Raw genomic sequence first — 23,712 nt, 5'->3', positions numbered from 1 at the left:
AGAATGTTACAGCCAGATTGCTAACAGGGGTGAGACCCTGTCAGCATATAACTCCTCTGATCAGAGCTCTGCACTGGTTGCCAGTTTCTTACCAGGCCACACTCAAGGTGTTACTACTGTTTTATAAAGCCCTTAACAGCATGGGATCAGTTTACCTGCATACATGCCCACTCAAGCATTTCGATCTGTGGAACTGGCCCTGTTACAGGTGCCGCATAATACTCATTTTGCAAGAAATATTCCTTTAGTGTGGCAGCACCTACTCTTTGGAACTCCCTGCCTATTGACATCAGGCAGGCACCTTCGCTGTATTCCTTTTGGTGCACACTTAAAACCTTTCTGTTAGATAAGTCTATCCAAATACATAGATGTTGATGTGTTTTAATCTTTTTTGTCTGTTAGTACTTTAATTGTTTAAAAATACTTTTAATTACTTGTTTTTAACTGTTTATTGATAATTTTAATGCTTTTTGTAAGCCACCTAGAGGTTTTTTACAATCAAGCTGTATATAATTTGTGTTAAATAAATAAATGAATAATGGGGTGGAAATACAAGGAAGAAGTGCTGAAAAAATTACTTCTATAATGTGCTTTTTTTGTGTGATTCCTTATGGACTTTTCTACTTTTGAATCTAATGCTGTAAGCCTGCAGCCACTAAATGGATGACCTCATAAACAGGTTTATTGGGAAAATGGCATGTTGCATAGTACAAGGAGAGAAATATATATCTCCATCTCTAATAAGGAAAATATCTCTCTCCATCTCTAATAGGGCAAACACAAGCCTATTAGCTGCCCTGCTCTGTGTGTGTGTGTGTGTGTGAGAGAGAGAGAGAGAGAGAGAGATCCTACTCAATTGAAATTAATAGAAGAGAACCAGAGTTGTGTAGAGGATAGGGGAACCAATAGGAGTCCCCCCTCCCACAATAATTGTTATGGGAAGGAGGGTGATGCTGCAGGTCCAATGAAAATGCCCCCCACCCTAGTGTAGTATTAATTTTAAAAAACCCACAGATGAAACTGCATATTGTACATTTAAGAAAACGTGTAATCTGGCCCTAATTTACTGCCTGAGCTGCAATGGGGCAGGGGTACGGAACAGTGAAGACGGGTGGCTCCAATATCAGCGAGGCAGTAAATTTGCTATGGATTTTAGTCCAAACCCTTGAAAGTTCTGACTAAAACCCGGAGTGGATTCACTGACCACTGACATCAGAACTACCAGTTCTCTACTGGTAGGGAACCTTTTTTAGCCCAAGGGCCACAAATGTTTGTTTGTACAGTGAGTAGTTTCTACACACAGTCCCACACACCTCTCTGTCCTCCATCCAGACAACGAAGAGGCATTATCAGAGTCCCCCCACTTTGATAACAAATCAGAGAAGGGGATGTTCACAGAAATCTGTTCTTCCCATTACAGCTTCTCCTCCCTTTAGATGAGATCACACCCAATGTGGGACTAGGGTTACCAGGTCTCTGTTTTTTGGGTGGAGTCTCTGGTTTTTGGGGGACCCCTCCGGCTCTCCGGCTAGCGCCCCTTAATCTCCGGACTCTCAGCTTCAATTTAAAAAAAAATTAAGTTTCTAGGTGGTCTGGTTCCTGAGATACACACCAAACCATCAGCTGACCCCTGCAACTGTTTAATCTATTTAACTGATACCACGCTGAAGTTGGTTCCTAGTTTCCAGTTCCTTATTTGCGAACACATTTTTTGAACAACCGAAAAGACGACTATACACATGGACATCACCAAATGGTCAATATAGGAATCAAATTGATTATATAATTGGTAGCAGAAGGTGGAGAAGTTCCATACTTTCTGCAAAAGCAAGACCAGGAGCAGACTGCAGTACAGATCATGAACTGGTCGTATTGAAAATCAGAGTAAAGCTAAAGAAGACCAACAAAGAAATCATAATGGCAAAATACAATTTAAATAACATCCCAGAAGCATATAAAGATGAAATAAGGAACAGGTTTGAGGCTTTAAACTTAGTAGACAGAGAACCAGAAGAACTATGGAATGAAGTCAGAGATGTTATCAGAGAAGAATGCAAAAAGACAATACTTCTAGATTAAAAAGAGAAAGACTGAAGAAATGGATGACTGAAGAAACTCTTAAAATGGTTAAAGACAGAAGGAAAGCAAAAGCAAAAGGAGATAGAAACACAGTCAGAACCCTAAATGCAACAATACAGCGACTAGTATGTAGGGACAAAGAGAACTATTACAATAGTTACTGTATAGAAATAGAAGAGGACAACAAAAAGGGTAGAACAAGAGCCCTGTTCCAAAAGATTAGAGAAATGAAAGGGAAATTTAAACCAAGAGTAGGGATGTTGAATAATCAACAGGGGAACACACTGAATGACCGAGATGAAATAAAAAGAAGATAGAAGCAATACACTGAAGAACTCTATAAAAGAGATGCAAGGATGACAGATTCATTCACGGAGGAACCATCTGATGAAGAACCAGAAATTTTAGAATGCGAGGTGAAAGCTGCTCTTAAAATACTTGGAAGAAACAAATCACCAGGAATAGAAGGCATACCAATAGGGTTGCTACAAGCTACTGAGACTGAATCAGTCCAAATTTTGACAAAAATCTGTCAAGAAATATGGAAAACTAAACAATGGCCCACAGACTGGAAGCGTTCCATATACATCCCAATTCCAAAGAAATGGGATCCCAGGGAATGCAGTAATTATCAAACTATAATAATAATAATAATAATAATAATAAATTTTATTTTTGAGTCGCCTATCTGTCCGAGCTAACGGACACTCTAGGCGACGTACAACAATATAAAATACATATACAAGTTAAAACCACAATCATCCATTCATCTAAAACATCCTTCAATTAATAAATCATAAAAACTAATCCCCCCCCAAAATCCTATAGGCCTGCCTGAATAGCTAGGTCTTTAAGGCTTGGCGAAAGCCCATCAGGGAGGAGGCATGTCGAAGATCAAAAGGAAGCAAGTTCCAGAGGGTGGGGGCCACAATCGAAAATGCCCTCTTTCTGGTCCGCACCAGCCTAGCTGTTTTGACTGGTGGGACCGAGAGAAGGTCTTGTGAGGCTGATCTTGTCTGGCGGCATAATTGGTGATACTGGAGGCGTTCCTTCAGATAAACTGGGCCAAAACCATATAGGGTTTTAAAGGTCAACACCAACACCTTGAATTGGGCCCAGTAAACAACTGGTAACCTTAATATCCCATGCAAGTAAAGTAATGCTCAAGATTCTACAACAAAGGCTCTTACCATATATGGAGCAAGAAATGCCAGACGTTCAAGCTGGATTTAGAAAGGGAAGAGGTACCAGAGATCATATTGCAAAGATACGTTGGATAATGGAACGGACCAAGGAATTTCAGAAGAAAATCACCCTGTGCTTTATAGATTACAGCAAAGCCTTTGACTGTGTAGATCATGAAAAACTATGGATTGCATTAAAAGGAATGGGGGTGCCACAGCATCTGATTGTCCTGATGCACAACTTATACTCTGGACAAGAGGCTACTGTAAGGACAGAATATGGAGAAACCGACTGGTTCCCCATCGGAAAGGGTGTGAGACAGGGGTGTATTTTATCACCCTATCTATTTATACGCAGAACATATCATACGGAAAGCAGGATTGGACCAAGAAGAAGGAGGTGTGAAAATTGGAGGGAGAAATATCAATAATTTAAGATATGCAGACAATACCATACTACTAGCAGAAACCAGTAATGATTTGAAATGAATGCTGATGAAAGTTAAAGAGGAAAGCACAAAAGCAGGACTACAGCTGAACGTCAAAAAGACTAAAGTAATGACAACAGAACATTTATGCAACTTTACAGTTGACGATGAGGACATTGAACTTGTCAAGGATTATCAATATCTTGGCACAATCATTAACCCAAATGGAGATAATAGTCAAGAAATCAGAAGAAGGCTAGGACTGGGGAGGGCAGCTGTGAGAGAACTAGAAAAGGTCCTCAAATGTAAAGATGTATCACTGAACGCTAAAGTCAGGATCATTCAGACCATTGTAGTTCCGATCTCTATGTATTGATGTGAAAGTTGGACAGTGAAAAAAGTGGAAAAATCAACTCATTTGAAATGTGGTGTTGGAGGAGAGCTTTGTGGATACCATTGACTGCGAAAAACACAAATAATTGGGTGTTAGAACAAATTAAACCAGAACTATCACTAGAATCTAAAATGATGAAACTGAGGTTATCATACTTTGGACACATAATGAGAAGACATGATTCACTAGAAAAGACAATAATGCTGGGAAAAACAGAAGGAAGTAGAAAAAGAGGAAGACCAAACAAGAGATGGATTGATTCCCTAAAGGAAGCCACAGACCTGAACTTACAAGATCTGAACAGGGTGGTTCATGACAGATGCTCTTGGAGGTCACTGATTCATAGGGTCACCATAAGTCGTAGTCGACTTGGAGGCACATAACAACAACATTTGCTTGAAAGTTCAAAACACTAAAAAAGAAGAGTTGACAGCTGCAGCAACTTCAAACCAAACTTAACATGACTCTGAACCCCAACATATATGTTGGGGTACCCTGTATGATATATCACTGTGATCAGGGGACTCTTCCCGTCAAGAATAACAATACATTTATGCAATCAAAATCATTAGGCTTCTGATATTATCATAAATACATAACGATGTCATAAAATAATAAAAAATAAGTAACTGGGGGTGCCCACCCCACAATCTGCTCTGGGACAGGACAAATCATATACCCCAGGAAAGGGGAGGGTGTCCTCTATGAGATGCCACTGCATCCCGCCTGGCCCAGAGCTTCTGCTGGGCGCAGGGCACAGAGTAAGGCATCTATGCAAAATCAAAGCAGACCAAAACATACAGGAAAAAAATAAGTAATTGGGGGTGCCCATCCCAAAATCTGCTCTGGGCCAAGACAAATCATACACCCCATGAAAGGGGAGGGTGTCCTCTATGAGATGCCACTGCATCCAACCTGGCCCTGAGCTTCTGTTGGGCGCAGGGCATGGATGAAGGCATCTATGCAAAACCAAAGCAGAGGGAAAAAAACAGGAAAAATAAGTAACTGGGGGTGCTCACCCCAAAATCTGCTCTGGGACAGGACAAATCATATACCCCAGGAAAGGGGAGTGTGTCTTCTATGAGATGCCTGTGCATCCCGTCCAGCCCAGAGCTTCTGCTGGGCACCGGGCACGCACGGGTGCATCAATGCAAACTCAAAATGGACAAAAACATGTAGAAAAAAATAAGTAACTGGTGGTACCCACCCCAAAATCTGCTTTGGGACAGCACAAATCATATACCCCAGGAAAGGGGAGGGTATCCTCTATGAGATGCCACTGTGTCCCTCCTGGCCCAGAGCTTCTGCTGGGCGCAGGGCACAGAGGAGGGCATCTATACAAAATCAAAGCAGAAAAAGACATACAGGAAAAATAAGTAACTGGGGGTGCCACCCCAAACTCTGCTGTGGGCCAGGACAAATCATACACCTCATGAAAGGGGAGGGTGTTCTCTATGAGATGCCACTGTGTCCCGCCTGGCCCAGAGCTTCTGCTGGGCGCAGGGGAAGGATGAGGGCATCTATGCAGACAGAAAGGGTAGAGAATCTTCTTACTCTTACTCATTTCTCAGACCTCTTTCTGAAGTGAAGGGTCAAATCTGTAAAGAAGTTTGGAGCAGCCACATTAAAAGATAAGGGCAGGGCATTCCAAGCAGGAGGTTGCCAACCCTGCTTGGATATGGATGTCTTTGCAGAGGATCCCTAGTCAAGCTTTACCAACAGCACAATCCAAACTATATCTACTCACAAGTAAGTCCTGTTGAGTTCTATGGGGGCTTAGTCCCTTAGTACATGTGTTTAGAATTGCAGCCTTCAGGAGCATCCATCTTTACTCCCGAATGCTCCCATCTAACATCTCCACAACACTAGGCTCCTTTCTTCCTACAGTGGCCTTCTGGTGACTGGCCTGGCCTGAAGGCACTTAAACCCTTCTTGCCGAAAGCAAGTAGGCTAGATTAAATGTTCCCTACCCAGGCTCCATCTTTTAGCTAAAATGTCTAGCTTAATTTCCAGTAAGAGTTTTTTTTAATTGTATGCTCCAAGCAACTGTGATTGATGCTTAATGTATCATGCTTAATCACATCACTCGGGCCCGCCTCGTGACATCACTCAGGCCCACCTCTAAAATCTCAGGTTTTGGGATGCTTCTGACCTGGCAACCCTACGTGGGACGTTATATTGGAAATCCCCACCTTGACATCTTGTGTTCAGCATGATTGCCAAAAAATGGTTAGAAAAAACCTCCATCCCCTGAACAAAAGCACAGGAGTTCCCACTTTGCTGGAATTCCAGTTACGGTATTGGAAGTCAACGAGGGAAGAACCGTGCCTTTTAACTCCCCACACCCTTTGGCTGATCCGTTGCTTCTGAATGTTGCCTGCATTTAAAGGTAACCTGACCTCTCGAATAGACTGACTTCCTGAAATTACTTATTTGCTCTAAATCATTCTGTTCAGGAATGGCAGCAGAGAGGGATCCAACGAAGCTGCTGTCCTTGATGTCCAGGTGTCAGTGGAAGGAACTGATTTGCAAAAGTCTGAGACAGACCATTATGAATAATAATGGCTAAAAGAAAAGAAAAGAAAGGAATTTGGTTGACAAGATATCATACCCTGCAATGACCTAGTCCTCCTCTTTATGCACACTGGAAAACCCAAGGCCTCATGCCTCATGATAATGATTTATTATTTCTACCAGCTATTTAGGCCCAGGGTTCACTTGGAAGCTTAATTCTAGTAAGTGGAACAGATGGGGGTGGCCTACCACGCATATATGACATAAAGTATTTTCATACTGTCTTAGGATAAGACCAAATATCCATGTTGTTGGTCTCCCAAGGAGGTTAGTCACATGTTTCTAGGAAGCACATAAGCAGGGTATGATGGTGATACATCCCTGGTTGATTGTCCCCAATAATCCTAGCTATACTGCCTCTGAATGTGGATGTACCATTTTTTTTAAAAAAACTAGCATGAATTTATTTATAAAAGATATGATGCTACATAAGGAATCTGTCTCTGGTCACCTTGCCCCATCTCATCATAGCACTCCTGGATGCATTTCCATGCTGGGCAACAGTTTCACAAGCTACCGCTGTATAGCAATTGGGGATGGTGGCTACTGCAGTGCTGTAAGCATGTCCCATCACATCATCTCAGCTTCAGTCCCCGGCATCTCCAGGTAGGGCTGGGAAAGACCCCTGTCAGAAAACTTGGAGAGATGTTGTCAGATGTAGACAGTCAGAACAAGGCAGCTTCCTATGATCTTATGCACCTTATGACAGGGGTGGGGAACCTTTTTCAGTCCAAGGGCCGCATTTCCTTCTGTGCAACCTTCTGGGGGCCACATGGCAGTGGTGGGAGGGACCAGAGGCAAAAATGGGTGGGGCAATGAATGTAAATTTTACCTTGGTCCTCCCTTTATATTCTCCATCCAGACAAGCAAAAGTCACGACCGGAGCTCAAGGGCACATTCCAGTTAGGCTAGAAGGGTGTGAAGCAGGGCCAGTAAAGGGTGTGGCCTGGCAACTGAGGTTCCCCACCTTGACTTATGATGTCATACTGGTAGAAGTGGGGGAAGCCATTGTGGTGTTCCCTCATGCCAGCTTCTTAGCTAGTGGAGAAACTAGTAGCCCATAGGATCAGACCTTATGTTCAATATCTGCATTGCTTAAAATCTGCAGAAAACTGGGCAAGATTAGTAATCACCTTGAGTATACTATAGACTGACCAGAGAAGAGGGAACATTGCAATTTCCTGTATTTACTCAGCTTTTTTTCATTCTCCTTTTTTTTTATATAGCTTGGCAATGATGTATTGATTTTTGTGGGGTTTCTTTTTACAATTACAAAAGAAAAACTAAATTACTCATTGCAAAAGGGGAAAAACCTTCTTTGTGCCTCTTCTAGAAAAGAAGCAGACTTTTTTTGTGTTTGTGTGTGGAAGAAATACAAATGTGTTAAACAAGAAAAAGAGGAAGAAAATAAAATTATGTGGGGATCAATACAGAGAATTCAATGAAAAAGAACATCTTGTGTGTTTTACTTTAAAAAAAATGAAATCATATTTTATATACTAAACACATTTGGACACTTTCCTGCTCGGAAATCTTTTTGAAGTGCAATTTGAATCCAGGCTAGCTTATGTGTTTAGAACAGCTGAGAACTCATCTTCTAAAAAGAGTTGAGATTATGCAGAATGTCAGCCTAGAGATGGACATTTGCTTTATTGCTCTGATGTTGCTTTTACTGCTGTGGAATTCCTCCTATAGGAACAAAGAACAGGCACAATTGCCTATCTTGGCTCAGAACAGGGCAGCAAGATTGTTAACAGGGGTTGGACAGTATGACCATGTTGCACCAGAGCTTTGCCATTTTCAGTGGCATTCAGTTTATTTCCCTGCCTAATTCATTCAACAGGCTGATCTTAACTTTTAAATCACTAAATGGCTTGGGGACAGATTACCTAAAAGATTCCCTCCTCATTTACCTATCCAGACATTCAGCTGTTCTTCAGAAGCCTTCTTTGGGTACACCTGCAGAGCAAGAGGTTGTATCCAACTAAATAATACTCATAGTAGACCTATTAAAATTAACTTAACTCATGAAAGCCAGTTTGGCATAGTGGTTAGAATGTTGGACTACGACCTGGGAGACCAGGGTTCGAATCCCCACATAGCCATGAAGCGCACTGGGTGACCTCTCCTCAGAGGAAGGCAATGGTAAACCGCCTCTGAATACCGCTTACCATGAAAACCCTATTCATAGGGTCGCCATAAGTTGGAATCAACTTGAAGGCAGTACAAGTTACTCATATCCATTAACTTCAATGGGTCTACTCTAGCAGCACTAGTATTAGAAGCAATCTAATATGTGGTGAGTGTCATCTAAGGAATGGTCCTTTTCTATTAGGTATGGGGTCCAAAACTGGCTTCAGAAACATTCCATTGACCTAACAGTCAGTAAGTATTGATTTGTTTGTTATTTCTCCGCTGTTGATTGCTTTTAGTAGTCTGATTTTTTTCCTTTCCAGAAATATCAACATTTTATCAATATTTTGAAATAAGACACTGATATTTTTGAAAGGAATTATTCAAGGGAAAAAATCCATTGTTGGTGGAAAGCCACTGAAGTTGGGAGCAAACAGAATCACTCTGCAAAGATGGAGAATATGAGGACAACTGAAAAATCTGGTGCTGAATCTGAATTCAGTGGAATTTTCACCCATATCTATTTTCTGTAGCGGCACACCAGCTATGAAATGTTATTCCCTCCTTGGGATTTGAGTACTTGTTAACAAGGAACTCAGATTCTGGCACTTGAAACCAGCAGTAATTCCCATTAGTGAAAAGCATCCAAGATGTGGTCCCGGAAAAAAGCCTTGAGAACATGCTGGTTATTGCTAGTTCCTATTACTATTAGTTCACGTATGATTTATTTATTTATTGCATTGATATACCACTTTTTCTCCAAAGAGCTCAAGGTGGCGTATGTGGTTCTCCCCTTTCTCATTTAATCCCCACAACAACTCTGTGAGGTAGGTTAGTCTGAGAGACAATGGCTCACCCAAGATCACCTAGTAAGCTTTGTGGCATGAGTGCTGAAGTCATGCTGGGGGGAGGGCGTAAGAAGAGCTATTTCCTAAGGGTTGCAAGAGTCAGCCATATGTCATCCCATCCCTGACATTGTCAACCTGAATGCAACACCCAAGTGGCCCTTCTCTGCTTGTGCACTGTATGCAAAGGAATGGATGCTGATTTTTCAAGACTCGCTCCACAAGTGAGTGTTTTGTCTGGCCTGAATATGAAGTAATGCTGAAAGTTCAGTTCGATGACTTGGAATTTTTGTGAACATTAACTCTTAATACCAGTTGAGCCATCTGCAATAATCAGCTGCTGACTAATCCTGAGTGCTGCTCATTCATTTATTATTTCTGGGCACTCAGGACTATACAAACACAGCATAAAACACTGCCTTTACTTAAAACAGTTAGGCCTTATAAGGTAATGATGAGAGTCATATATCAAAACTGCATAGCTTCAGTCATCAGAAAGGTCTCTGATTCCCTTTCATTTATTTTAAGTTATATTTTGAATGGATAGAAAATGCATGTACTGTACATACAAACAGATTTTAAAGAGAAATCGTAAGCACAGATTGCACAAGAGTATATAATAATATTTTTAACCAAATAAGCAATGTTGATGTAACTTGCACCCATCCAGTTGCTGACAACTAATAAACAACTGAAGATACAATCACACACTCTTGTATGGCACAGAGCGTCAGCACAAATGAAAACAGTGGATTGGGTGAGAAGAGAATGTCCTGGGAGTAGAGGAGAGACTGGATCTACCTGTGAATTTATATCTACCAGGTTTTACTTTTGTGTGTGTGTGTGGTAGTGGTGATGATGATGATGATGATGAATAATTTATATACTGTTTAATGCCAAGATGGCTTCTAAACCATTGACAACATAAAAACCAGTTGCACAACATTGCTGAAATACATCATAATAAAAATATATAAATTGTTTTGTTTTTGTTTTTTTGCTGTTTAAGACTGTTTTACTATTGCATTGTTAGCCACCTTGAGGGTTTTCAGACCAAGAGGTGGGAGTGAAACAGGGGTGTAGTCGTCTGGATCTTGGCAGGTCATAGACCCCTTACTTTTTTGAGAGCTGGTCCACAACCAGGACCAGGTTCCTATTTATGAGCCAATTATCATGAAAGGGGAGTGCATTAGCCACTGAGAAGAGTCCTTGTCATTTTGTGCTCATTGGAGCCAATCAGATTGAAAGGAAGTGAATCACCCACTGAGAAGACTCTTCTCAGTAACTAACACACGTCTCCCCTTTAATGCTGATTGGCCTCTAGGGACGGAGACAACACAGAGAGCAAGGGACGCGAGGGAAGGTGGAAAAGAGTGTGTGGATGTGAGGGGACATGGTGTGACTATCATGAAAGGACCCTGCACTTCTGAATGTGCCACTACACTACTGGAAGGAAATATTTAAATAAAAAATGTTATAGAAAAGCCATGGGGTTATGGGCATGGCAAGTTAGGAGAAGAGTTGAACTGTTTCTCTGTGGTAAATTAATACAGGTTTGTATCTAATACAAAACACGTTTGTTTGTTGTGGGGCAATTCAAAGAAACATGGGTTTACAATTGAAATATATGCAGCTACAGCTCTTTTCTGTCCACATAACTCCCATTGATTTAAAGTGTTCCCTTCCATTCTCTGGATTGCAGTGATCTACCTGCATTTCCTAGGCAATGAAAGGCCAAAGTAGATGTGGCATTATTTTTATTATTAATTTAATTTAATTTAAAATATTTCTATCTCACCCTTCTACCATACAATGGGGTACTCAGGGCAGCTCACAATTCCATCACACACAATAAGTAAAAACACCCAAAAAATTAAAAGAGATAAAATACATAAAATACAGTTAACAATTCAAGAGGAGTGAAGGGGACTAAAGGTAAAAGGGGAATCAAATCAGTTTCAGGCTATGCCTGCACCTTTATTCACAACATTAACGTTTGCAGGGCTGTTTTTTTAAAAAAATAAAAAAATTGCTGGCACTTGTGGGGAGGGTGGAACAAACCGCATGACATGAGAGGAGGGTAGCTTTTACCATTCCTGTGTCTGGTATTTGTGATGGGAGGAAAATGTCCCACATGCATCAATAGGAGGTTTCTTCCCCCTGCAAATAGGCACAAAGGCACCCTATACGAATCAGGACTCTGGCAGGGCAAAGGGTTAAATCTCCCCTTCCCCTATGACATGGTCCAGATCTTGTCTATTACACACAAAGACACCCACATACACACCACTTGCTATTTGTCAAAGAAAACCACACGAGGCATAAAGACCTGATAATATCACAACTGGTTTGGCCCTGAATCTACAGCTTAGCCAGCATGTACTGAAATTTGTAATTCTGAATATGTCTGTATTTTGCAAAGGAGGTTCTGCAGAGCAATCGGAAAGCGCTAATTTATATGCTTTCTGGGCAGTACAGGTTGCATACATTCTTTACAATTATTTTTCCATATTTCTCATTTTCCAATAGTTCAATGTTTCTTTGGCAGGCCTCCTGCAAGGAGCAACTGCCATTCTATAGGCCAGGTAATGTAAAATGAAGCCCCTGCAAATAATTCCCTTAATGTGTTCAAAGGAGTCATGGAGCAGGGAAGTAGGACTGTGCATGCTAGCCGTTCCGCTAGCTAGTTCCTCTTAACCTGAACTCAGCTTCGTTGAATGATACTGTGTTCCAGTCAGTGCTTTTTTGGGGGGGGGGTGTAAAAAAATGAGGTGCTGGTACTCATGCCTCAATAAAAGTACTGTGGGTGCCAACACAAAATGGCTGGCATGGGCACAGCGGCGTCACTAGCGGGAGTGCGGGGGGGTGCGGACCTCTGGTGCGTGCCCTCCCAGGGGCATGGACGAGGTGGCTGGGCTTGCGCGCACACTTGAGGCCAGCCACCCCGTCCATGCCCCTGGGAGGGTGCGCGCCGGAGGGGCACCCAGCCGGAGAAGGCCTGGGAATGCCGGCGCGCCTCCCCCACCCCGCCGACGCTGCTCCCGCGCTTGCCTGCCCGCCCGCCCGCCTCCGAGGAGTTGGAGTAGCCTTGCCGGGCAACGGCGCGGGGCAGCTCTGGGTGTCACCCCCCTCATGGTGACACCCGGGTGCGGGCCGCACCCTCCGCACCCCGGTAGTGACGCCCCTGCATGGGCAACAAAATTAAAAAAGGTGCCAGTACTCTGTACTGGTGAGTACTGACATTAAAAAAAGTCTTGGCTGTAGTATTATAAGAGGAGAAAAACTTCTTTCTATACTCTTTTTCTGCACCATGCATCATTTTATGCACCTCTGTTATGCCCTTCCCCATGTGCCTTTTTCCTAAGTAGCCGCAAACGTTGTAACCTGGGAGTTACTCCAGGCCCTTAAACAGTTGGCCCTTTTCTACACCCTGCCCAGCTCTGCAGTGTCATTTTTGAGGTGCAAAGACCAGAACCATACACAGGATTTGAAGTGTGGTCACACTAGAGATTTACATGAAGCCATCATAGTATTAGCAGTTTTATTTTTGATATCTTTCCTAATGATTCCCAGCATGAACTTTTCACAGCTGCCACATATGGAGTTGACTTTTCATGCTTGTGTATTCGGTAGTATGTTCCTCTGAGTTCAATGGTCCTCCTATGTAAGTGTGCATAGTATTGCACTATAATCATGATAGTCTTGCAGCCTGATCCTGTGCAAATCTACACCAAAGTAAATCTCTGTTTGTTAGTGCATAGGATTGTGTCCTCAACTGGATTGTGGCCAACCTGTGTGCAGGTTGCTTTTTGAAAGCGGAATTTAAAACCAGTCCAAAAAAAACCATATATCTTAGGGGAGATGCATGGCAGTAAGTGAAGTAACGACTGAATCTATAGTTAAAAATGCATTTTATTCTAAGGAAGGTGTTATGTCAACATGATATATTGGTCCAAATAAAGTGACAGATTCTCTGTGAACGGAAAGATGTCTCAGCAAGACTGAGCATAAATGAAGCGGGCAGATCCGATCAGGCTTCTCGCCATCAAAATACTTTGCCAAATTGCCTTTGATTTATTGTGTTTATGAGTTATAAAAGCATGTAAAGTTATTTTCATATGGTTTCCTTGGGGGAGGGGGAAGTAGCCCACAAATAACATCAGTGAAGGGTTTAGCTCATACCATGATGGCAACAGCAGAGTAGTTTGAGCTGGTCTCAACAAAATTCTGATTTAGAGGGTTTTTGAAGTCCTGATGATACACTTCATTGCAAGACATTTGGGGCTCCTCCAGACAACCTGTTAATTGAGCATTCATCCTGATTTGCTAGCACTCTGCCAGAGCAGCCAGGAGACCAGAGTTCAAATCCCCACCCTCTCATGAAGAACACTGGGTGACCTTGGGCCAGTCATTGATTCTCAACCTAACCTACCTGAGGACTGAATGGAGAGGAGGGAGAAAGCATGTACACCACCAATTAAGGTGGATGTAGCAGTATAAATCCTGAAAGTATTTATTATGGAATAAAATAAAACAAAAATATATCAATATAACAAAATATTGCTGAAGTCATGAAAAGTTTTTTACAAAAGTATATAACAAGAACAATATATAAATATGAATATTGTCTTCTTGTGTGGAACAGAAATAATAGAATAATCAATTTCTTATGCTGTAAGGATATTTTCAAGAAGGTCCAGCCATTTCAAGATGGTCCAGCCAGACGCGTTCTCAGTGGCGACTCACGTCCTTTCACTCTGATTGGCTCCAGGCAGTAGGAAAGGACAAGGAAGCATGTTAGAAGACTCTTCTCAGTGGCTAACACACTTCCCTTTCATGCTGATTGGCTCATAGGATGCTGGAGACATAGGGACCCTGCTGTTGGACCCTCTTCCCAAAAAAGTAAAGCGTCTAAGACCCCCCCCCAAGACCCTGGGTGACTACACTCATACTCTCAGCTCCCCAGTAATGCACTCGATCAATCTCACTACGGCCGCAATTGAAGGATCCTTTCAAATCTCAGCTTAGAACTGGAAAGTGACTCTATTTATGTCGAGTGAGGGTGTGTGCATCCCAGTGGCAACAACAAAAAATGTGGGATTTCCTCTTTTTCTTCTCACCAGGACCCTTTTTTTAGTCTACCCTTGCCAAATTATCTGCCAGACTGCTGCAAGCAACCACTGCAAATAAATATGAGAGCATCATGTTTCTCCCAAGGGAAGGTTAAAATAAAAGGATCACGATGGGCTAGCATTTCAGCAGCAAACCGCAGCATCTTCTTCCTCCTCCTCCTCCTCTCTCTCCCTGTGCACTTTACCAATCTTAATCCGGAAAATGGGGGGGGGAAGAGATTTTTTCTGCCCCCCTACTTTTTTTGGTGCCCCCCCCCGAATGTTCAGGCTGGCTATGTGTCTGTTCATCCCACACTTTTCAGTGGGTTTTCCCAACACTTGTCTAACATGCAACATACTTTTAAAGCACATTATTTCTCCCACAGAAATCTGGAAACTGTAGTATGTTAAGGATGCTAGCAACTGTTAAATATATTTTTAAGATGTTTTGTTTTAATATGTTTTGAAGTCTTTTGTTTTTAAGATGTTTTGAAGTGCTTTTAGTATTTTTACTTGCTGCCCTGGACTCATGCTGGGAGGAAGGGTGGGATGTAAATTTAATAAATAAATAAACTGTAGCTCTGTGAGGGGGGTAAACTGCACTTCCCAGGATTCTTTGGGGGAAGTAATGTCCTTTAAATATATGGTTTGTACACAGCCTAACTAGAAAAAAATTGTTTTTTTAAAGTGTATTTGTTGTAACAGAGTGCTTTAATCCACTTTAATTGCTCAATGGTCACATTGACACCATGTATTTAAAGCAATTAGAGCACATGGCTTCTTCCAAAGAATTCTGGGAACTTACGTTTACCCTTTCAAGAGCTACAATCCCCAGAATCCTTAATAAACTACTGTTCCCAGGGTTCTTTGGGGGAAACCATGTGTTTTAAACATGCTTTACACGTGTGGGGTGCTCTTGAATCCCTCCCTCAGGATACTGACAAACTGAACAGGGGAATGAGACTCTGACTCTTGTAACTGCTCAAGGGAGAGAGCAGCTGGAGCAATGAAGCTCTGCTGGCTAATCAGATGAGCTGCCCCTGCCCCAGAGCTTGGAAAAGTTACTTTTTGAACTACAACTCCCATCAGTCCAATCCAGTGGCCAGGCTAGCTGGGGCTGATGGGAGTTGTAGTTCAAAAGAGTAACTTTCCTAAGCTCTGCCCTGCCCTAGGTGAATGAATGGCTGCTTCTCTTTCCTTGCCAGAAATGCTGGGCAAGACAAAAGGAGAAGGAGTGCTTGGAAGGCTTCTCCAGCTGACTCCTTGTATTGGCTTCTGGCGAAGGAAAGAGAGAAGCAAACTGATTGCAGGCAAAGTAGGGCTTGGTTATGTCCCACAGTCAAAGGCTACTGTGGGAACCAGTTCTTAGTATTACTTGGGGGGAAGCAAGAACATTGCCTATTTATGATTATCCATTTATTTAGACATTTCCTTTTTTAAAAAAATCATTCAACAAGGGGCACATCCACACTATGGATTTAAAGCACTGTGATACCACTTCCACAGCCATGGCTTCCTCCCAAAGAATCATGTGAGCTGCAGTTTGTTAAAGGTGCTGAGAGGTGTTAGGAGATCCCAATTCCCCTCACAGAGCTACAATTTTCAGATTTCCTGGAAAGAGGGATTGACTTTTAGAGCATCACAATCATTTTTGGATATTGTGACATGTTGTCTTTAACATGGTGAGCACACACAGCGGACAGCATGGTGTAAGTTTGTGCATGGTATAAAACTCAGTGACTGATAACAATTGTATGTTTTTTTTAAAAAATAAAAGCACAATTTGTGGACTAATACACTGTGATCACTGAAATCATAAGAAACAACAAGATAACTTTGAACAATTTGACATTGTGATGTTTGTTTTTAATGTTTAGTGCTTTTGTTTTCCGCCCCAGGCTCCTACTGGGAGGAAGGGCGGGATATAAATCAAATAAATAAATAAATTTCACAAGTACCTGTGCCAAACAAACAATCGGATTTCGTTGCTGGAGTATTCTCTTTCACAAGAGCACAGCATGGCACATGGAAGGCTAGCCTTTGCACTTTCAGTGCTTCTGACTCCCTTTTGTACAGCTGCAAGAGAGCAGCTCACAGCAAGTCTAGGATGCTTCAGGGAGTGTTGTCCAGAGGATCGATCTATCAATCTATCGATCTATCGATCGATCACTTCAAAAATGTTTTATTGAGGGTTGTACAAAGTTACAAATATTATTGCACATACAAAATAGAACAAGGAAAATTTATACCTGAGCTGTGTTACTTCACACAAATTCACAGAATAATTCTAAAAATAACTTAAAATAATATAAACATAAACAACTATACACACGCACACACACATAAATAGGTTTTATTTTATGTATAACTCATTATTGGGAGAGAAAAAGGAAACACAAAATTACACAATATTATATACAGTTAGACAATGGTTTCAAGTTGAATAATTAAATAAAATCCAAACATTCATATATATTATGCATTAGATCATACTTTAAATTATTGTATAACTAGAATTCTTGATATTCTGATAGTCATGACTAGACTGAATTGAGTAAAATATATGGTTGAGTTCTATCTTGTGTTTTATTAATCCAATATGCAATGAATAAGGGCCATTTTTCTACTAAGGAATTGTCTACCACTCTTCCTTCTCTAACAAAATATGTCAACTTGATCATTGTAACTATGTTCCAGATTTTAAAAAGCCATTCACGTTGTCCAGAGGAGTTTTTACAGAGTTTCATACTTCTATACAATTGAACCCACAGTGTTGCAGACAAGGTCAAAAAGAAGCTATGGTTAAAGAGGAGAACTAACATGTTCAGTTAACAGTGCATGTGTACAATATGTGCAATATCACTTGAAAATGATCACTATGTATTCGTTCACAAATAGTGTAAATTTGATGTTAGAAAAAGTTGGTCAGCTATGATATACTGCACTATTGGTTCTATTTTTTTTTAAAGAGAATTGAGCCATAGGCCCCACATGCAGCAGTATCAGACCACTTTAAATGGTCATGGTTTCCCACAAAGAACCCTGGGAACTGTAGTTTGTTACAAGTACAGTGAGTTGTTAGGAGTCCCCGTTTCCTTCACAGAGCTACAATTCCTAGTTCCTCTTCCCAGGGAACTCTGGAAATTGTAGCTCTGTGAGGGGAATAGGGGTCTCTTAACAACCCTCAGCACCGTTCACAAACTACATTTCCCAGGATTCTCTTGGGGAAGCCATGGCTGTTTAACAGTGTTCTAAGTGTATGCCACAGACTTGCCTTAGACTTATAGATTTGGAAGGTATCTTGGAGGTCATCTCATTCAACCTCTGTCTCAGTACTGGCTCTACAATGCAGAATGCAACTCTAATACCCCTAACACATAGCCTCTGCTTAAATTCCCCTTCCCTCTCCCAAGGAGAGCTCCCCGCCACTGGTTAGGCTGTCTGTTTTGCTGCTGAACAGCCCTTAGAAATAACAACAACAACAACAACAACAGAGCTTCAGTTATGGGGCGGTAGACAAGTGCAATAAATAAATAAATAAATAAAAACAACTACAACCACCATTAGGAAGTGTTGCCCACTGCTTAGCCAAAATCTGCATCCCTGCCATTTGCACCCATTGGTTCTAGTCCTGCCATCTGGGGCAACAGAGGACAAAACTCCTTATTTGGCTGTATGCATGAGAGCTCCCATCAATGTTCTAATCAGCATGCACAGGTTAGTGCCGCTGCTTGCTTTTATTGTACATGGAATGACTGACTGACAAGAGCTACAGCTGAGTGGGAAAAGAGAACAGAGGATTAGGCTGAGTAAGATTCATTACACAAGGGAGGAGGAGGAATCTGTTTCCTACCCTCTTTTGCAACCCAAGTGGTAGAGCCTGGTGGCACCGATCTCAGTAGGGCAATGAATCCACTCTGGGTTTTAATCCAAACTGTCAAGGAGCTGTCCAAGGTGCTCCTTGAAAGTTCCGAGTAAAACCCTGAGTGGATTCACTGTCCCACTGTCATCAGAGCCACCAGCCTCCACAGAACCCAAGCGCTAGTCAATAGGCCCAATTTTTGCAGGTGTCCAGTGGCTACTGGGCCCCTGGAGTTTTGCAACCGAGTCTATACTAATGTTGGAAAACAAAAAATCAGCATGATTTTTTCTGAATCGTGGCTATGGGACCAGATGTGAAGAATTGTTCAGAAAAATAGTTAAAGAGGACACTAGTGCCGACTATCTAGGCTCTTCTGAGGTTGCCCTGTGGCATCCAAACTGCTTTGGAAGACACTTGCCAATTGAAAAAACATGAGATAAATAACAAAACCGGAGAGGGTGTCTGAGAATCTGCATGTTGTAAAAACTGTCGGCATGTGGGTGGGCTGGGGTTTCCTCCCCTCTTTTCCCTCCCCTTTTCAAAGATGCATAGAAAGGGTTCGACTTCTTTATTGGGAAGTGACAGTTCTGTATCTGCACTTTCCCCAGGCAAGTAAAATATTTTGCTTATACCGAATTTTCATAAACATTTCCTGGGATGTGTACGGGGGCGCGTGACGAAGGATGTGCATTAGGAGTAAGCTAAACAGAATGGTATAAACACAAGAATAGCTTGTAATAGGAGAGTAAATGATCTGGCCTTGCTGCTTTTAGAAATTAGTTTGCAGAAATACAGCCCTGCTATTACTTTGAGAGCCAGTGCAGTCCTTCCTCAAGACCACTTCTGCTTAAAGCAACAGCTGGCCTCACCACTGGAACACAGGGACATAGGGAGCTGCTTTATACAGAGTCAGACCACTGCTCTGCACTGACAGGCAGTGGCTCTCCAGGATTTCAGATGTGTTTCTCCCAGCCCTGCTTGGAGATGCTGGGGACTGAACCCGAGATCTTCTGCATGGGCGTTGCTGTCCAAGGGTAGTATTCAATGCTAGTCCTGCTCAGATTAGACCCACTGAAGTTAATAGACACGACTAAGATTCACTCATTTCAGTGGGGCAACTCTAATAAATCTGCAAGGTGCCACAAGAATTGTTGCCTTTGAAGATGAAGGTGATTGTCATCTACAGTTAGTTTGTATTATTATTATTATTATTATTATTGATAATCATATTTTTCATATAGAAGGAGAGGGCAGGTCTCTGCTGCAGGAGGCTTCCAATCTAGTAAAGGGCATGGAAGATAACAGAGGAAGGAGAAGGAAAGGAGGAATAGGCAATTGTTGCAATAACGCATACTTAGGTTTAGTTGTTACAGGGCAGGAGTGGGCAAACTCAGGCTCCAGGGTCAAATGTGGCCCTCTAGGCTTCCCTATCTGGCCCTCAGAACTCTCCCCAAGCTATTTCCCACGCTGACTTTGCTTCACACCCTGAGTGTTCTGGCCTGGCTGGAATGCGTCATTGAGCTCTGAAAATCCCTCTTGTTGCCTGGATGGAGGATAGAGAGAAGGGTGTAGAAACTAGCTTACAGTACAAAGGTAAAATTTACGCTAGCTGCTTCATCCACTTTTACTTCTGGCCCTGCCCATCATGGGCATGTGGCCCTCAAGCAGTTCCCTGGTAGGGAATGTGTCCCTTGAGCTGAAAATGGTTCCTCACCCCTGCTGGAAAGAATGTAGGCTAAATAGTTGTGCCAAAGGCTTCACAGAAAAAGATGGGGATCAATGTTTTCTTTTAGACATCTCAGTACGGTGATCTTAAGATGGCCACTTGAACAAAGAAGAGGACATAGATTTGGATGAAGTTTGCATACAAAAAATTATGTGTATAGATGCAAATTTAGAAATAACGACTATAATTTTAAAAGAAATGTAATATATCTCACCATAGTGGGAGAAGACTGTGACCAAGTGACTGTTTTTTTAAAATCTTTAAACCAGACTTTTCTGCACTATACATTTAAAGCACTATTATACCACTTCCCCCAAAGAATCCTGGGAACTGTAATTTGTTAACAGTGCTAATCAGAGTGGTTTACCAGAGCTTGGAAAAGTTACTTTTTTGAACTACAACTCCCATCAGCCCCAGCCAGCATGGCCACTGGATTGGGCTGATGGGAGTTGTAGTTCAAAAAAGTAACTTTTCCAAGCTCTGACCGTTTAACAGTCAATCCCTCTTCCCAGAGAACTCTGGGAATTGCAGCTCAGTGAAGGTTTTTGACTAACTCTCAGCACCCTTAACAAATGACAGTTCCCAGGATTCTTTGGGGGAAGCCATGACTGTTTAAAGTGGTTTGATACTGCTTTAAATGTATAGTGCAGATGAGACATGGGACACCTTCAAAATCAGAACTGCCCTCTGCAAAGTAGGACAAACTGATTCCTTGCAGTGATCCCCAAACTTCAGCAACACCCCAAAATCCGTTTTGAACAGTAGATTATCACTTTTTTGAGAAGTTACCAGTCTGTAACTTCAGAGGAAGAATCAACAAAGAAGTTTATGAATACTTTTTTAAGGCTATTTCCTCTACACAGTAGTTAGCTGATGCTGTGCTGTGTTTTCTGTCTGTGGCTAGGTGTTAAATTAATTACTGCTGTGGGAATGTTGACTGAGGGAGAGAGAAACAACAGCTGTGGAATCCATTCTCAATCTAATAACACTGCAGTGGCATCTCCAATTAAAGCAAGCAAGGTCTTCCCACCTAAGGAGCAGAGTCAATTTCCATTTTAAGTGTAAACAGGAATATCTCCTGTGCCTGCTTTCCTGATCACCTCCCTCAGGACTATTTGTGTGGATGTTTGCAGTTGCCCTAGCTGATGAAGTTTTTATATATATGTACATACAGTTCCACACCAATATTGCAAGATGGTGTATTTCAGTTTATATTTATACTCGTAAGAGTCATACAGCAAATTTCTAGAGACACAGGAGGGTGTTTTTTACCCTCTCTCTCTCTTGATAATAGCTCCAGAAATGAATGATTGAGAAACATTTTGTTGGTTCTGCAGAAGAATTTTGAACAAAGGGTTGAACACAGGCAAGAAATTCCTGGAGTTTCTTTACAAGATTTGCTGCAATATGAAGAGGTCAAACAGAGGTCTTCTGAGAGCTGCTTCTCATTTTATGCAGGAACTGTGTTTACATCGATGCTTCCATCATAAACACATAAAGTTTCAGTGGCAGATACATGTCCCTAAACACTTGGAGACATGGACCAGAGACCTCCAATTGGCTGTTGATCCCCCTGGATGTTTACAGACATGTGCACACTTTTAGACTGCAATTTTTAATACTTAATTTGACTATTTTAGTTTGGAATGATGATGTCCCCATGGAGGAATGTCTGTCACCCTTATGGTTGGTCTTCAGGTGTTGATTCAAGACATTTTTATTTACCCAGGCATTTTTTTTAATAACGGGACATTTAATCCTCAGCAGCAACGTTTAAATCAGTGTTTTGTGCTATTTATTTATTCAGGGCCAGTGCCAGGCATGGTTGGGCTCTTGGGCACCAGCCTGCCCTGGCCCCATGGAACCCCAGCCCAATCCCCCTATGCAGGCTGCATGGGGCTAATAATCTCGCCTGCACATCCCACCTACCTCTCCTGTCCCTGTGAATGACATGCGCATTGCGCACACATGCCTACCATCAACCAAGATGGTAGTGGGAACGTCAGTCCCTTAGGGAAGCCCCCATCACCAACTTGGTTGATGGCAGGCATGCGCACACAGCACACACGTCATTTACAGGGATGGGAAACGTAGGTGGGGCATGCATGTGGGTTTATTGAAGCCTGCACTGACTGTATAGGGAGGGTGCCTGGGATCTCCTTCGCTATCCGCAGCAGTGTCGGGAACCAATGCTGCTGCAGATCGTGGAATAGGAGCACTATCCTCCTACCCTAAGAAGGGGCCCCTCTGGGCCACAGGGGCCCTCAGCCAGGACCTGAGCTGGCCACCCTCTGATGCTGGCCCTGTATTTGTTCATTACATTTATATCCCATCTTTTCCCCAAGGAGCTCAAGGTGGCGTACATGGTTCTTTTCTGTATTTTATCCTCACAACAACCCTTTGAGATAGGGTATGCTATATGGCAACAAGGGAGAGGGTCTTCTCAGTGGTGGCCCCCAAATTATGGAATGATCTCCGTGACAAGGTGCACCTGGCGCCATCACTGTTATCCTTTCGGCGCCAGGTCAAGACTTTCCTCTTCTCCCAGGCGTTTTAGCATGTGTTTTTAAATTGTTTTAAATTGTTTTAAATTGTTTTTAAAAGATGTGTTTTAAATTTGTATATTTGTTTTTAATGTTTTTAGTTACTGTAAACCGCCCAGAGAGCTTTGGCTATGGGGCAATATACAAATACAATAACTAAATAAATAAATGCTGAGAGATTGTGACTGGCCCAAGGTCACCCAGTAAGTTTCATGGCCAAGCCGGGAAGTGAACTCTGGTCTCCAAGTTTCTAGCCTAACACTCTAACCACTACATCTCACTGGTTTATATGTTTGTTGAATACTGAACTCCTTTGGAGAAAGGGTGTTTTATAAATTTCTCAAATAAATAACGTAGGGAGCAATCCTAACTATGGGAAGCCAGCATAATTTACACTGGCTTAAGCTGAGCTGGCATAATGTACATCAGATCCAAACCCCATTCAAGAGCAAGGTTACTGCTGGCTGAGCTGGCCCAAGCCGGACAGAATGAAACTGAGCCTATACTAAAGAGGTTGACTGTAAAAGGTAAAGGTGTCCCTGTACTTGTAGTGCAAGTCGTTTCTGACTCTTAGGGTGCCGTCTTGCGACGTTTACTAGGCAGACCGTATATATGGGGTGGGATTCCCAGTTCCTTCCCCGGCCTTTCTTTACCCCCCTAGCATATGCCAGGTACTCATTTTACCGACCACGGATGGATGGAAGGCTGAGTGGACCTTGACCCCTTTTACCGGAGATTCGACTTCCTCCTTCTGTTGGAATCGAACTCCAGCCATGAGCAGAGCTTCGGATGCATTACTCAGTCAGGTTGCCAGATCACATGATTGAATTGAA

The sequence above is a fragment of the Rhineura floridana genome, chromosome 6, assembly GCF_030035675.1.
Source record: "Rhineura floridana isolate rRhiFlo1 chromosome 6, rRhiFlo1.hap2, whole genome shotgun sequence".
Taxonomy (NCBI): domain Eukaryota; kingdom Metazoa; phylum Chordata; class Lepidosauria; order Squamata; family Rhineuridae; genus Rhineura; species Rhineura floridana.
Note: the sequence above shows the minus strand (reverse complement) of the source record.